The 17,329-nt window shown below is 26.6% G+C and overlaps 1 long non-coding RNA gene across 1 annotated transcript; it reads right to left on the bottom strand.

Annotated features, from left to right (window-relative positions):
• Positions 1 to 5,430: 5,430 nt before the first annotated feature.
• On the bottom strand, positions 5,431 to 11,079 carry LOC135927386 (uncharacterized). Its single transcript, XR_010572069.1, has 6 exons — positions 11,033 to 11,079; positions 10,824 to 10,988; positions 10,734 to 10,788; positions 10,593 to 10,692; positions 8,953 to 9,087; positions 5,431 to 5,474 (listed from the first exon to the last, which is right to left on the bottom strand). It is a non-coding gene; the product is annotated as an uncharacterized LOC135927386 (long non-coding RNA).
• Positions 11,080 to 17,329: the final 6,250 nt, after the last annotated feature.

Here is a 17,329-nt window from a genome sequence, read left to right on the forward strand (position 1 = left end):
CTGATTGAAAAAAAGTAATGTTGTCATATCTGATAGCAGATTATAGAACTTTTTTCTTAATTGGTTCATTCAAAGGTCTCCCTGATTATTTTTTAGTAATTTTGCCCTCCGATACGATAACAATGCGTAACAATATTTATTTTAAATTTGATAATTTCATGACTTTATTCTCTTTAATAAGGTGCAAGATATACTATATTTTAAAAAATTTGTGTTATTATATATGGGCGCATTATCTTAATTATTAGTGAATTCAACGGCAAAATAGATGATAATTCATCCAGGTAAGCTTTAAATTTTATTGCTGTAATGGTATCCAAAACCGATACGTTTTCCCCCTTGAAGGAGGGAGTTTCATCCATAGTAAGAAATGACGTGAGAATTCTAAATAGAATATATATTGAAATGACATGTTCACATTTTTAGTCAATATTCTTTACAAATATTGATAACATCTGGGGAATTCCGTCTCTCGAGTTATTTTCCAACCCTTTTTCAGCTCCATCCTATTGATTTAATGAATCTATATAGATATTCCCGTATCACTCATTATGAGATGAGGTAGTAAATTTTCCACTATATTTTTTATCGTAAATCCATTATTACGTTCTATTAGCTGTATAATTTTAGATTTCAATTCTGTTTATGGCTATTGCAATTTTTTCCTGACTCCAATTGCTATATTTCTTTTGTGGTTAATGATAGGTATCAGAGTTTATTGTAGAAGAATTTATTTGATTGGGTAAAGAATTATTTGTTATACCAAATAAAACTGAATTTGAAATATTTTGAGAATAAGATGGTTCTTCCTGTGAGGAAAAATCTAAAAGATTATAAATAATAAACAATATTATGTTAATTGGTACCAACATGTAGATGTAGAAAGATCTAAGAGACCGGAGATAGTGACTATTTTACTAATTTTTAATATCTTAAAAAATGGGAATTTTATTTCCTGGGAATTATATTCACAGATTCTTTTTAATGTTTACCTAATAGATTTTAAATAATAAACTAAAGTTAAAATTTTTTAGCCCTCTAATTGTTAAAATTTTGTAACCGATTCGCTCGCACTTTTTAAAATTATTAGCTAGGCCGCCCATGGACGGGCTTCAACTAAAAACCTGCTCGTTTCAGCAAATAAATTCTAAAATGATCATAACGATTATGACAATTGTCATTTTTCTATGGTACATCCTCATTTAAATTTTAATTTAACATGTTTACAATATATAATTTTATATTTTTGCTTCAAAATAATTCAAAAAAGATTAAAAATAACGATTATGACAATTGTCACTTTTCTATGGTAGATCTCCACTGAAATTTTAATTTAACATGTTTACAATATATAATTTTACCCTTTTGCTTAAAAAAAATTCAAAAAAGATTAAAATAAACGTTTATGACAATTGTCACATTTCTATAGTACATCCTCATTTAAATTTTAATTTAACATGTTTATAATTTATTATTTTACCCTTTTGCTTCAAAAAAATTCAAAAAAGATTAAAAATGGCCATTATGACAATTGTCACTTATCTATGGTACATCCACATTTAAATTCAACAAGTTTACAATTTATTATTTTACCCTGTAAGTTCAAAAAAATTTAAAAGGGATTAAAAATGACGATTAAGACAATTTTCACTTTTCTATGGTAGATCTTCAATGAAATTTTAATTTAATAAGTTTACAATATATAATTTCTTCAAAAAAAATCAAAAAAGATTAAAAATAACGATTAAGACAATTGTCACTTTTCTATGGTACATATTCACTGAAATTTTAATTTAACAGGTTTACAATATATATTTTTACCTATTTGCTTTAAAAAAATTCAAAAAAGTTCAGATAACAATTATGATAATTGTCACATTTCTATGGTACATCTTCACTGAAATTTTAATTTAACATGTTTACAATATATAATTTTACCATTTTGCTTCAAAAAAAATTAAAAATTAACGATTATGACAATTGTCACTTTTCTATGGTACATCCACATTTAATTTTATATTTAATAAATTTTTATCTACTTGCTTTAAAAAAGTTCAAAAATAACGATTGTGACAATTTTTACAATCATTAAAACCATCTCGAAACATGCTCAAAAAATTTTTTCTTGCCTATAACCTAAAATTATTTTTATAGGTTCTGATATGAATATTATGACAATTGTCACTTTTATAGTTTACACATTAAATATTAATTCATGTTTGAATTAATCATTTTTCTCTATTTTCAATTAAAACATATGTGAAATAAGTATTATGACAATTGTCACCTTTATATGCTTTACAATCACTGAAACCATCTCAAAAAATGCTCAACTAGCCTTTTTTAATTATAATTATTTTTAAAGGTTCTGAGATGAGTATTATGACAATTGTCACTTTTATAGTTTACATTAAATATAAAACATTAAAATTATGACATAACATTTTTAAAATAATCATTATTATATTCCAAATATTAAAAAAATGCAGTCGGTATTATTTCCAATTCTCACATTTACAACCTATTCAAAAAAAATATTTTCATTAACATAAAATAAAAAAAAATATATATATCAAAAATTTTATTTTTAAAGAATTTACCAAAAAATTTTAAGATCAAAATTTCAAAAATGTTTTAATAAAGATTTCCTTACAAAAGATTTTATTTTATTATAAAATTCTCAAAATATTTTCTCAAAATTATAGAAGATTTTTTTACAAAAAATATTTTTTAATTTTTTTTAGCGAAAAAATCTTCGCAAAAAATTGATCTTTTCAAAGATTTTTTCCTCAAAATTTTGGGCGAAAAAAATCTTCAAAATTTTATTTGAAGATTTTTATAAAACTCTGGTTTATTTATAAGAAAATTCTCCAAAAAATTTATCAAATGAAAATTTAAATTTCTTATATTTTTTTTATAAACAATATAAATAACAGAGACCTGCAGGCCCGGCCCTAAACCCGGCCAAAAAATTTTTTTAAACATATCCGGGCCGGGCCTAAAAAATTTTTTTTTAGATATATCCGGGCCGGGCTTAAGATTGTTAAACCCGGGCCGGGCCTTAATATTTTTTATAAAAATTTTTACATTATGAGTTAATGGTTATAAGATTATATTATATTATAGTTATGATTAATATAATATTGGGTGATGGTTAACACTACCTAACAACCCACAGATCGATCTAATTATTAATTTCCTGCAAATTTATTCAAAGTATTAATATATTTTTTTATAATTCATATCTAAATTTTTACAACATATTTTACCAAAACAATCAAATAAAGGAATATCTTAAATAAGCCCCAATATTCAAGTATTATTAATATATTTATCTAAATTTTTAGAATATATTTTACCAAAACAATCAAATAAAGGATTATCACTTCTTAAAGTTTGTAATTGATTTTACTTAATATAAAGCATTTTTTAATTGAAAAATTTGTTTTACACAAGTATCATTTTATTTCTCTTTTTCTCTGTCCCAAATTCAAGCAATTACGTATGTAGTCAGGGACAGATCGCAAAATGACGGAAAACTATATAAAAGATTATATTAAATTACAAGAGGCTCAGGAAGTAAATGAAATACCATCGACCAGTCAAATTACGACTGTTGTTAAACAAACTGAATCGTTTTATGATAAATGGGGCGATGGTAATTCTGGAAATATGTCAATACCCGATGATGAATATTATAATTACATAAATAATAGATAAAACATTTAAGGTGGATAATTTGTTAGAGTGGTGGGCGGCTCATCAAAGCGAATTTCCAATTTTAGCAAAATTGGCAATTCCTGCTTTAAGTGCAAGCTGTGAGCGGAATTTTTCCACTACTGGGAGAATTCTTGAAGAAAGAAGAAGTAATCTTCAACCTGAAAAGGTAGATATGCTTCTCTTTCTTCATGATAATTTGTGAATTTTTAATATCATTCTTGAGTATAGGGTTTCGTCAATCATGCTGGTTTTTTACTTTGCAAACTGTCAAATATTTATTGCATTTATTATATTTACCTTGAGTCATGAAAGTTTTTAATCCAACATTTTTCATTATTTTTTTTTACAGTATTATATAATACAATTATCTTCTTTTGTTAAAAATTTATATTATAAAATAAATTATATTAATATTGTGCAATTAGATTATATTTTCAAAATACTATTTATTATACATGCATTTTTTTAAATAGCGATTTATTTTTATTTTATAAATTAAATAGTAAATTAAATACAATATATTATATTCTCAAAATATTTTCCATTTTTATAAATTAAATATTAGTTTTATTTTTTTTAAATGTAATATAAAATATAGTATATGACAAATATTATTACCATTTTTATGAATATTAGTTTTATTTTTATAAATGCAATATAAAATATAGTATATGCTCAAAATATCCATTTTTATAAATAACAGTTTTATAATTTTTATAAATTCAATATAATATTCTCAAAATATTAGCTTTTTACATGCATTTTTTAAATAATAAGCGATTATACTCGCTGAAAAATATGGTAAAATACCTCATAGGTGAATTTTTGTATATACCAGGTCGAATATAATTTTAAAAAATTCCGAGCCTGAAATTTTTAAATCTGGGCCGGGCCGTAAAAAAATTTTTTAAAAAATATCCGGGCCGGGCCGGGCCTTAAATTTTTAAATCCGGGCCGGGCCGTAAAAAATTTTTTTAAAAAATATCCGGGCCGGGCTTAAAAAATTTAAAACCGGACCGGGCCGTGCAAATGGTACCTCTGCAGGTCTCTGATAAATAATAAAGTAAAGAAAAGAAAAGAGGGAGGGAGAGGGTTTATATTTAATTTTGACTTGGGAATGAAATTATTTAAACAAAAAATAAATATTTTTATTATGGAATTAATTTTTGGGGGGAAAAAAAAGGGAGGGGAATAGAATTGTTATTTTTTTCATTGATAGAGAAAAAAAATTTTTTTAAAAAAATATTAAATCAAGGAAGGAGGGGGAGGGGTATTTTTAAGAACAAAATTATAATACATACTTTTAATATTATATATATTTTTTTATTATATTTTATTCTTAATTTAATTAAATATCATGAGCATGAGATATTATATATCTCTTAAAAAATTTTCTCTATGTAGGGGAGACCGGGGTAAAGCGATTGACGGGGTAAAAATGTTAACGCGAATAACTTTTTAACCCTTGAGCACAAAGATTTTAAATTTGGTGTGAAGAACAGTGATTATTACCCAACCTTGTCGTTGATAGCTAAAGATTTCCTGGCGCAACAAACGACAAGCGTTCCAAGTGAGAGAGTCTTTAGCAAGGCAGTAGACTTTTAGACAAAGAAGCGAAATAGGATGGCTTATATCTCCAAAACTAATTATATATCATATTGTAAGTAAAAATATTCTCTAAAGGGCTATCAAAAAATAATAAAAATTGGCGCCAAATTGAGTCTTTAACATTCGGTTTACCTATAATGCTTTACCTGTATTTTTAAGCAAAAAAGGGAGTTTGTTTTCAATGATATAATAAAATATATATTTATTAAATAATGTGATCAGGATTTCCATTAGTGTTGTTAAACGGCTTTGAGTCGATTTTTAAAAACGGCTAAATCAATTTTTTAACCAGAAAACAATTGTCTAAGCATCGAGTTTTCGATAATGTCTAAACCTTTGTGCCATCTATCCGGATCTGGACCTTGGGTCTGAACGCCGGGTCTGTGCTCGGGGTTCGTGCTCAGAGCTGGTTTTGTCGATATTTTATACCCAAACCCCGGGTCTGGGCTCTACACAACCAACCAATTAACAACACTACTTATGCAGGCAAAAATAATTTTTTATGTAAATAGGAAAATATCAAGTACAGAAAAGGCTAATTTTATGTAATATTAAAGACCTTTTCATTCACTTTAGAGAGACTCATAACGATATACAGTTAGGTCTGAGTAGATTTGCTTTCTTACGAAGTAAAAACTGTGTTTTAGCAGGTGGTCCAGGTACACATACCATGTGTATCTGCACATTACATTAAAATTTTAAGCTTATTTAGGTGGAAAATTAAAACAGCTAACAAACAATATTGGTCATTATAATTATCCTGTGTAAAATCAGAGCAAATAAATTAATTAATAATAACTAATATGAAATATTCGTCCTCTAGTCGACTCAATTATATATTTCGTATTCATGGTGTCAAGTTGAAAGTCTACAGTAAATAAATGTAAAAAATAGATCACAAATATCTTAATTAATAAAATTTGAAATATTCGTCCTCTAGTCGACTCACGTTCATATAAGTATAACTTATCGTCCTCTAGTCGACTCAAGTATATAATTCCTATTTGCAACTAAAGTTGGAAGTCTAAAATAAAAAAAGTAATAAACAACAAATATCTTAATTAATAATAACTAATTTGAAATATTCGTCCTCTAGTCGAATCAAGTTCATAGAACTATTCGTCCTCTAGTTGACTAAAGTATATTATTCCTATTTAAATCTCAAGTTGGAAGTCTAAAATAAAAAAATGTAAAAAACAGAACAAATCTTAATTATTAATAATTAATTTGAAATATTCGTCGTCGACGACTCAAGTTTATAAAAATATTCGTCCTCTAGTCGACTCAAGCATATAGACTTGAGTTCACGACTTGAGTTTACGACTTGAGTCGACTTGAGTTCACGACTTGAGTTCATAACTCAAGTCAGTTTGGGTTGATTTTTTCGACCCAAAACTTAGACTCAGTTTTCGACTAAGTCGACTCGACTCAGTCGATTAACAACACTACTAAATACCAGAGTTGTTAAAGTATCTAGATACAAGTATCTAGATACTGTATCTAGATTTAAAAATGTAGTATCTGTATTGTATCAAGATAGATTTTTTAGAAAGGTATCTGTATCTGTATATAGATATTTTTTTAGAGGTATCTGTATCTGTTTTTAGATACTTTTTAAGATACATTTTATATACCCCTTTTTTTATTGTAAATAAAAATATTTGACTATAAAATTTATTTTATTTCATATGAGCTTATGAAATAAATAAATATATATATTATATATTATATATTAATATTTATTAATACTATAATAAAGAATTATATATACATAAAATATTAAAACTTATATATAAATATTCATTAATTTAAATATTATGTCCGAGTTTATCAATAAACTATACAAATTTTAATATTACAATATGGAAATGGTAAATTTTATTTTATTACTAAATTTTTAAGTTTATATATTTATTTAGATCTATATCGATGAAGAAGAGGAAGCAACAAGTTCTATTGCTTTACCATGGCCAAATTGAGCATATTTTAAAATAATATCTCAAAACAAAGAAAACAATTAATTCTCTGATGGTAAAAGGTTTGCCGTGTCTACCTAAAAATACAAAAATATCCGTCAGTATGACTTCAACGTGCAATATCATGAAGCACATAAGGGTATATATATTATATATTTAAAATTCTAATTAAAATTTTAAGAGAAAATATCCAACCTTGTTAACAAAAATAAAAAAGGGGAAGGAAAATAAAATACTAAAGAAAATATTGGCAAGGCTCATCCTCCAATAATATTTTTGCTAAAAGACCTTTGACTTTTACTCAAGGCACTTTAGATGATTTAATTATTGCTTTTATTATAGATGGCATGCAGCCATTATAAAAGAAAACAATTGATACAAAGATTAGCTGGTGAATTATCAAAGTCATCAACTGACTGCAAGCAAATAACCTGCCAAAAAAAACAAATAATTTAATTTCAGATTTTTTTCAGTAGCCTACAGCAGATATAATTTCTAATAATGATTTAAATTTTGATAATCAACAAATTTTAAATAACTTTTTCAAAAATAAATTTAGAGATTTTAGCATTTTTAAAGAACTGATATAAAATTGTTATTTATTAAATATAACACTACAATTCCTTCAAGCGCCCCTGTGGAAAGACTATTTAGTGTTGCTAAAAATGTCTTCACAGATAAACGAGGATGCCTAAATGATCAAAATTTTGAAAATATTTTATTACTGAAATCTAATAATTATTTAATCATATATTTTCATATATTATATTAAAATTATAATTTTGGTTATATTCTGATAAATGTTATATCGCGTCAATAAATTTTTAGCTCATTTCATGAATTTTCACAATATAATATTAATTTAGGTTTATGCAAACCTATAAGAGCATAAAAAAATGTATCTCTATACAGATACATTTAAAAATTGTATCTGTATCTTGATAACTTTTTAGACGCTGTATCTGTATCTAGATAACTTTTGAGACTATGTATCTGTATCTAGATCCATTTAAAAAGTATCTTTTAACAACTCTGCTAAATACTATGGTTTGAGTAAGAATAAATTTAAAGCTTTTACTTGATAATACCAATATGTTAAATTTACTGATCATTTATACATAATATTTAATATTAAAAAAATTCCCAGGTAAAGTACAAAGTCATAATAATTTTGAAAAATTCATCTAAGCTGAATGAAAGATCATAATAATTTTGGTAGTTGAGAACTGAAATAAAACATTTAAATAATCATAATGAATTTAAAAATACAATAAAAATCAGATTTTCATGGGCCTTGGTTTTTTGATCAGGCTGAGCCCAGGCCTGCAAAATTATTTGTTTTAGGCCAATGTCTGACCCATAGTTAATCCAAGCTCATAATTTTCCCTATGCCCAGCCCAATATAATTTATAAAAAATATTTTCCAAGCCCAGTCCAACTCATAATAATTTTATAAAAAATTTTCTCAAGCCTGTCCAACCCATAGTAATTTTCAAAATTTTTTCCCAAACCTGGAGATAGGTAAATCTCTAAAAACCATATCAATTTTTTATTCTATCTTAACCCAGCTCACCCCTACTTCAGACCAAGGTAGACTAAGAGTGAATACTATTTTTTGAATAAAAATAATATTTAAATTAACTTTTACCTGAGGGCCATATAAATATTCTGTGTTAAATATTACACCTATGCCTAATATTAAAAAATTTCCAAGCCAGGTCCACGCACTTGGGAAAATTTTCTTAAACCTGCCAAAGACCATAATAATTTTGGTAGTTGAGAACTGAAATAAAATATATAAAAAGTCACAATGCATTTAAAAATACAATCAGAATATGAAAGTTTTAATGGTAATTGAAGTATTAGTAAGTGGACAATTTTTACAAAATTATTTAATTCTTTATTTTATTCTTTAAAATATTACACTACTAATAATCTCTGCAATTTCTCTTGGAATATCTGTCAATTTTTTCTTAAACCATACAATAAATATATTACATTAACTTAGATCGTAACATTAAAAGGTGCTGAAAAATAAAGATCTACTATATGTCAAACAATATATATTTGGTTGAAAGAAAATATTGACGATATTACCAAATATTCTGAGTCAATTTTAAAATTGACAACAAATGTAAAATATTAAAAGACAAAAATATAAAATATTTTTAATTTTAGGAATCTAAAAATTGACATCTCGGAACAGTATTATTTTATATATGTATATAAAATTAACTGCATCATACCTTAATGAAATTGCTATCCCTATGTCTAATGATTCTGTATATTATGTTACTATTATTTGTTATTTATTATTGAATAATAGCTAGATCAAGATAATGCCAACAAAGAAAATGAAAACCCTATAGTTATTAATAAAAATATTCCTATTCCTACTCTTAAAAGATATTATATAATTTCTATTATAATTTTATTATATAACTCAAATATAATAATTTATATATATTTTATGGAAAAATTATCTTTCAAAATAAAAGTTAATATTAGTTTTCCAACTGTTTATTAAATATTGATACAATTATTTACAACATATATTTATTTATTAAGTATATAAATAAAATTTAAATATAATCATTATCAAATAATAAGTTCATATAAAGTTTAATAACTGAAAGGTAATATATAATAATAAATACAATTTAATATTTACATATCTTTTAATAAATAACTAATAATTGAATCATATCAAACATTTTTAATATTTTAATTTTTTTAAAACTTAAATGTGTCCAAGATGTTGTTATTAATGTAAAAATTTTAAGGATTTTTTTAAAACATTTTGGACGCAGAATAAAATAAAATTTTAGTTAATTATTATTCAATAAATTTTTTGGATTTAAAGAAGTTATTTGGAGAATAGAATAATATTTCTTAAAATTATAAAAATAAAATTTGGTATCTATTCTATCTCCAATTTTGGAATAATAATAAAAATGATTATTTTAGAAAGGAACTATTAAATATACACATGAATTTCATATAAAACCTACACTTATCATAAAAAATTATTTAAATGCATTTAAGACCTTCATAAATACTCTTTTAACTTTTCCCTAAACAATCAATCTTAATTGTTATGTATACCTAATAAATTAAGACCCTGGATACAAAAATTTTCATGGCTCAGTTATATATTTTTCATTTTATCAGACTTTAGATTTTTATAAGTAAATTTATACCCTATTTTTTTGTGACATTATAATTTACTATGTTATTTATATATATATTATTTTATATAGATAAGAATAACAATAAATTCTCATATACCTAGGAATCTTAACTTATAATGTTTTGCTTCTGGACTGGTATTTTTCATAGGATAAGGTTTCATAGTTTTTTAAGGTGTTTGATATTGGTTTTTCTAACTCTAAAATAATTAAAAATTATTTATTAATATTAAAAATTTACTTTGATATAAAGTGCTTACCATCTAATGAGCCAGGTCAAAATATTTTTGTGCAATCTAAAAATATATTAATATATCTAAATTTATAATACCTTCTCCCAATGTTCTCTAGTTGGAACTGGCATATGAATATCTTTTAAAGTTTTCCATATAGCATCACATACCTCTGGAATGATGGTAACAAAGCATTTCGCTTATTCTGCTTTTTAACTTGGTTTGTTTTTTCTTATATTGGTAATTGGGTTTTGTTGAAGAATCTAATAAAAATAATATAATTATAAAAAAACTGAAAAAATTATACTTGGTTGCTGGATATCATTGCTATGATATGTGAAGTGAATGAAATGGTAAGTGTATGAATGCTGAGCTTGGTAAGGTGATTACTATTGGACCGATTACGCTATAATCATTTTTATTGGACAAATATGTTTTAAAAGAAAACTATTGGCTAAATTTGATTGACGTTTTTTGAGGATTATTATAATAGATTATTTATTAAATATTAGGTAAAATACCACTTTTGCAGACGTATTTGACACTTGTTAATATTTTTAAAATTTTACTAAGCTTTTGATAATAAATATAAGTATCAATTTGCATTCGACTATTTAACGCCATCTATTTATTTAAATATTATTATAATTAAACATCTTATTATTCATCCCACAATGGATTTAATAAATAAGATATCTTTTCTTCTCTTTTTTTACGTGTCTTTAGGAAAGCTATTTTTTTCTTCTTTGAAAAACAGTTTTGAGTGAATTTTTAATACGAATATATTTTAGATATTATTACAAACTACTATTATTTTAAGATATAATATACCAACTAGAGATAATGCGACAATAATATATATAGTTTAAATTGTTTTCATGATATCACTCTGGTTTTTATTTTATAGTTACAAAATATTTCTAATATGTCATCCTTGCCGTGTAAATAACTCAAGGCTTCAATATATTTGCATAATTTATTCTAAAGATTTTTAGTGTTTTTGTTTCCAATTCTAACATAATAAATTCTGATATGGGTTACCATCGTGAGTGTCATGGCTATAACTGTAAATTAACCAGCATCTATTATTTATGTGGATATGTAATTTAAGATTATTACAACAGCCAGCGTCTACATGACAGGATTTTCACTGGATGCAAACCCCCTTCGAAAACCTTTACCTAACCCCTAAAAAATCCCGCCATGCAATATATAGATTTGGTCGATGAATTGTATTATAATAGTTCTATAATAAAAAATTTTACAGCAATAAATTTTGTCCTATTTTATCTCAAAATTCAATAGATAATCCCACAAAAAATTTATCCTACTCCCATTAAAGCTGCCTACCCCCTCCAAAAAATATGATGCAAACTGTTCCTACCCCTCCCGCTCATGTAGACGCTGACAACAGCTGCTGAGAGCATATGATAGCATATATTAGAAATGCAATAATGGTCAACTGTGTAGTCGTTTAAATATCATTAAAAATGGAAGATAATCTTTTAGAAATTTAATATCTCACAATAATTTTCTCGATTACTTATCTAGCTTCCATCATGTCATATGAGAGGGATCTCTAACTACCATATAGTTTTATGATTTGGATTGGTCGTTATTTTCTTTTCTTCAAGAATTGTTAATTTAGTAAGGTCTATAAATTTTCTTTTATTAGTACATTCTATAAAACATTGTCTAAAATGGTAACAGAGAGTTATATTAGCTTCATGACCTTTTGTCAATGTAAGTTGCTAAGAATTATATAACCTTATGTGGTTTTTAAAAACCAATATCAATTAAGGCATATGTATGAAATAATTAACTTTTTTATCACTTGTAATTCTTTAGACACAAATTTTTTTATATCAATCATCGAAAATATTTTGCACTGTAATAAATAGATTTTGTATTAAAAAATATTATTTTTAGATATGTCTTGTATTGTTTTAATTATTTATATATTAGTTTATTTTGTATGCAAAATATAATAAATGACAAAATATGAAATTCAGAATAATTGTTTAGAGTAAGCAAATTTTAAAAAAGTATAATATATTAATATAAAACACGGCCGAAGGCCCGCAAATTGGGGGTATGGGAGACGACCCCTAGAAATTTTTTTTAGTTGAGCCCCAGAGATTGTAAAGGCTAGCGACGCCCCTGTGTATATTTAATAATATTTTATTTACATACATAGGCGTAGCCAGGATTTTCCTAAGGGGGGGGGGAATTATAAAAATACTGGGGGCTTCGCCACCAGACCCCATTTTGGGCGGGCCTTCGGCCGGGTTACCTTAGTGCATAAATAGTCAAATATTTTTACAAGATTGAAGGTTTATTTTAACTAGTAGAAAGCCCGTCAAAAATGACGGGGAATTATTAATTTTTTTTACGATAGATCATGCCAGGTTCAAGCTCACAATATTAGGAAGCATCCAAGATCTTACAATTATAAAAAAGTTTATCAAGCCCAGCTCAACCCTTAATAATTTGTAAAAGATATTCCCAAGTCAGGTGCAAGCTAATATTAATTTTGAGGCTCCAAGCCCAGTCCTACCCATTATAATTTTAAAAATTTTTTCCCACCTCGGAGATAGTTAAATTTTTAATTGATTTATCATCACATGAAGGGGATATATCTGATTTACCAATTAGTCTAATATGCAAATGAATTCCGTATTAAGGGAAATTGGGAAGCACTGGGCAAACCACTTATTAGAGATTCATGACAAATAAAATAAATAACCGACTCTTATACTTTTTTGTAATATGATCAATTAAAATTATATCTAAAAAATAAATTTTTGTTTATTATATAGGGTTATTGTTGTTTTTCAGATAAATTTAATGTATGTCTTGCATTTCCAAAATTATTTGTCAAAGAATCTGTTAAGGGATATATATATTTTTATGTTAAGTAAAAAAAAAATGTTATCTATTTAAATTACAAAAATGCCATTAAACACTAATGAAACTTATATGCAAATTATTTATATATTTTATAAGATATTTTTTTTTATTGACATATAAATTTAGGGTAATTTTTTAAAAAAATAATGAGGATTAATTATTATGTATTTGATAAAATTAAGAGCAAATCCATGTTGACATTTCAATTTGTGATGGAAAAAGCGACAATATAAATTTGGGCGGAGGAAATAATTAATGTATAATTTCATATCATTGCGGGTTGTAGATGAAATTAATGACGGTGTAACGTGATATTTTAACTTAAATTTAAATTAACTACCTTTAGTAATACTGAAATTTATGATTGACATTATAATGATTATTTATTAAAATATCATTAATTTAGTGTGATATTTTAACTTAAATTTAAATTAACTCCCTTTAGTAATACTGACATTTATGATTGACGTTATAATAATATTTTATTAAAATATCATTATAAAATTTAGTAATACTGAGATTTATGACTGACATGTAATGTTAAAAGTTTCTATTATTTAGTAATACTGACATTTATGACTGACATGTAATATTAAAAGTTTCTATTATTTAGTAATACTGACATTTATGACTGACATGTAATGTTAAAAGTTTCTATTATTTAGTAATACTGACATTAATGACTGATGTTCAATGTTAAAAGTTTATATATTGCAATATTAACTATGACTGACAGGTGATGCTTAAAGCTTATATGTTTAACATATTGACGCTTATGAGTGATAACTAATTAAAATTTTCTAATATTGTAATTTATGAGATAGATAATATTTTAATTTCTGATATTTAGTTATATTAACATCTAAGTTTTATTCTCTACCTTTTAAAATTTTTTATACCTACAAATAATTTAACGTCGAAAACGTCATAGCTTAATTTTAAAAAAGTTTGATCGAAATCTATATGTCATAATTGGGAGACTTTGATTTGTAAAATTTGATTTTTGGTAAAGTCAGTATGTATTGCATTTGATGAGTCATTTTTATTTTTATAATTTTATGTTTTAGTTAAATTGGAGAGTCATTGTTATTTTTATAATTTTATGTTTTAGTTTAATCGCGCTAACATTTTATTTTTAGATTTATAAAAGTTAATTATTGTAAAGTCATTATGATGATGGGGTTTAATTATTTATTTGTGATGATTATTGCTTCCCTATAAAAGGGAAGCGAAAATTGTAAATTATCAATTCATTTTTTTTTGAATTCATTTTTTTTTTTAATTAATTTTTTTTTTTAATTAATTTTTTTTTAACAGTTAATTTTTTCGTTTTAATTATTATAAAATTATTGTTTGTTTTTTTTTGGTTTTTGATTATAAATTTATTTTTATTGGATTGAAATAAAGTTGGGATTACTTGAAATCATTGTGGTGGAAAATTTTAACAATAGAATAAGAAAAACTTTAGACGGTCACAACGTAATAGTTGGTGCCGTGACTAAATAGCAAAGGTAAAAACAATTATTTTTATAAATTATTTTTGGGAAAATATTTTTGTGGAGCGCTGTGGTGGATAAGACCGTCAATTTGTGAGAGCAAGAACCGTCAAGAGCAAGTACCATCAAGAACAAGTACAGTCAAGAGCAAGTACCGCCAAGAACAAGTACCGTCAAGAACAAGTACCTTCAAGAACAAGTACCGTCAAAATAGGTGACCGTTAAGTGAAAATTTACAAGACGACGTAAAGTACACGGAAGTGCTGTCCAAATTTTTGCCTATATAAATCTATTAGACGAAAATCCGAAAATTTACTAAAAAGATAGAGTACACGCAACAACGATTGCCCACGAATTCTAATACTCCTTTCTCTTCGCATTCTCCTTCCAAAATATAAACTACACAACCATATCATCAACACTACCACCGCTCCCAGTACATTATATTGCAACTCCACATACTTTGTAATTTTAAAACTCTTCATTAAAATATTTACGTATTTAAATTTTACAAGTAACTCAATCTAGCAATATTATATTTTATAAAATATTCACAAAAAATTAATAATTAATTTCACCAAAAATATCTTAACTACTTGTAACGTCAGACAATAAGATAAAATCAATAAGGTAAAAACTCCAATAATACACATATACATTTATCAATTTCAAAAAAAAATCAATACTTTCCGCGAATCTTTAAACTCTTCCGTGTATTGACGTCTTTTGAAAAAAATCGGCAGCACTTCCGTGTAACTTGCCTTTTAATAAACTTTTTCGGATTTTCTTCTAATAGATTTATATAGGCAAAAATTTGGGCAGCACTTCCGTGTACTCTACCTTTTTAGTAAATTTTCAGATTTTCGTCTAATAGATTTATATAGGCAAAAATTTGGGCAGCACTTCCGTGTACTCTACCTACCTTTTTAGCAAATTTTCGGATTTTCGTCTAATAGATTTATATAAGCAAAAATTTGGGCAGCACTTCCGTGTACTTTACGTCGTCTTGTAAATTTTCACTTGACGGTCACCTCTTTTGACGGTACTTGTTCTTGACGGTACTTGTTCTTGACGGTACTTGTTCTTGACGGTACTTGTTCTTGACGGTACTTGTTCTTGACGGTACTTGTTCTTGACGGTACTTGTTCTTGACGGTACTTGTTCTTGACGGTACTTGTTCTTGACGGTACTTGCTCTTAACTGTACTTGTTCTTGACGGTACTTGCTCTTGACGGTTCTTGCTCTCACAAATTGACGGTCTTATCCACCACAGCGCTCCACAAAAATTTTTCCCCAAAAATAATTTATAAAAATAATTGTTTTTACTTTTTGGGGAGAGTGACGTGGTTACCGGTTCAAGAAATAATGAAGTGTTGGGTCAATAATGAAGAAATTGACCGGTTAAAGAACGAGAGGATAGATGACAGACATTTAGACGTATACCGTGGACGTCAGGACATGCCGAGGCCGTTCAGCAGTGGGGGACAGAGAGGTCTGAATGGTAGATGTTATAAATGTGGGGAGATGGGTCATATTGCAGTGAATTGTAGAGATGTCAAATGTTTTGCGTGTGGGGAGATGGGACATATTTCGACATATAGTCCGGGCAGAGCAGAGAGAATACGTTGCGCGGGTTGTGGATTTGGACATGTGTTAAAGGATTGCCGAGTGGGAAAGGTAGAAACAAGGGCAGGTTTTCCACAGAGAGGAGAGACTTCGGGGGCCGTGAATATGAGGAGTATGACGGAGATAGCTGGAAAAGGAGGAAAGGATATTGAAGAGGAGATGACGTGTTTCAAATGCCGAGAAAGGGGACATTGGGCCAGAGATTGTGATAAAGATTGACTATATGATGGGAAGGAGAGTAAAATGATGACCGTGGCGTTAGGAGGAGGCAAGAAAGAGTTGAGAGTTAAAATGTTGCAGCAGGAGGTTCAAAGGGAGTTAACGTATCTGCCGAGTATGAGGGTATGGTTCGATATAAACGGGAAGATGGTATCTATGTTATTTGATACCGGAGCAGCTATTTCGGTGATAGGATATGAGGATTTTAGAAGACTTTGGCCGGGTAGTAAAATAATTACAGACGTTATGCAAGTGAGGCAGTTTATGGATCGGAGATGGAGATGATGGGAAGAGTGCATATTGGGGATGTAGGGAGAGAAGAATGTTAAATGTTGGACTTATGGATAATTAAC

The sequence above is a fragment of the Gordionus sp. m RMFG-2023 genome, chromosome 3, assembly GCF_954871325.1.
Source record: "Gordionus sp. m RMFG-2023 chromosome 3, tfGorSpeb1-WG-v2, whole genome shotgun sequence".
Lineage (NCBI taxonomy): Eukaryota > Metazoa > Nematomorpha > Gordioida > Chordodea > Parachordodidae > Gordionus > Gordionus sp. m RMFG-2023.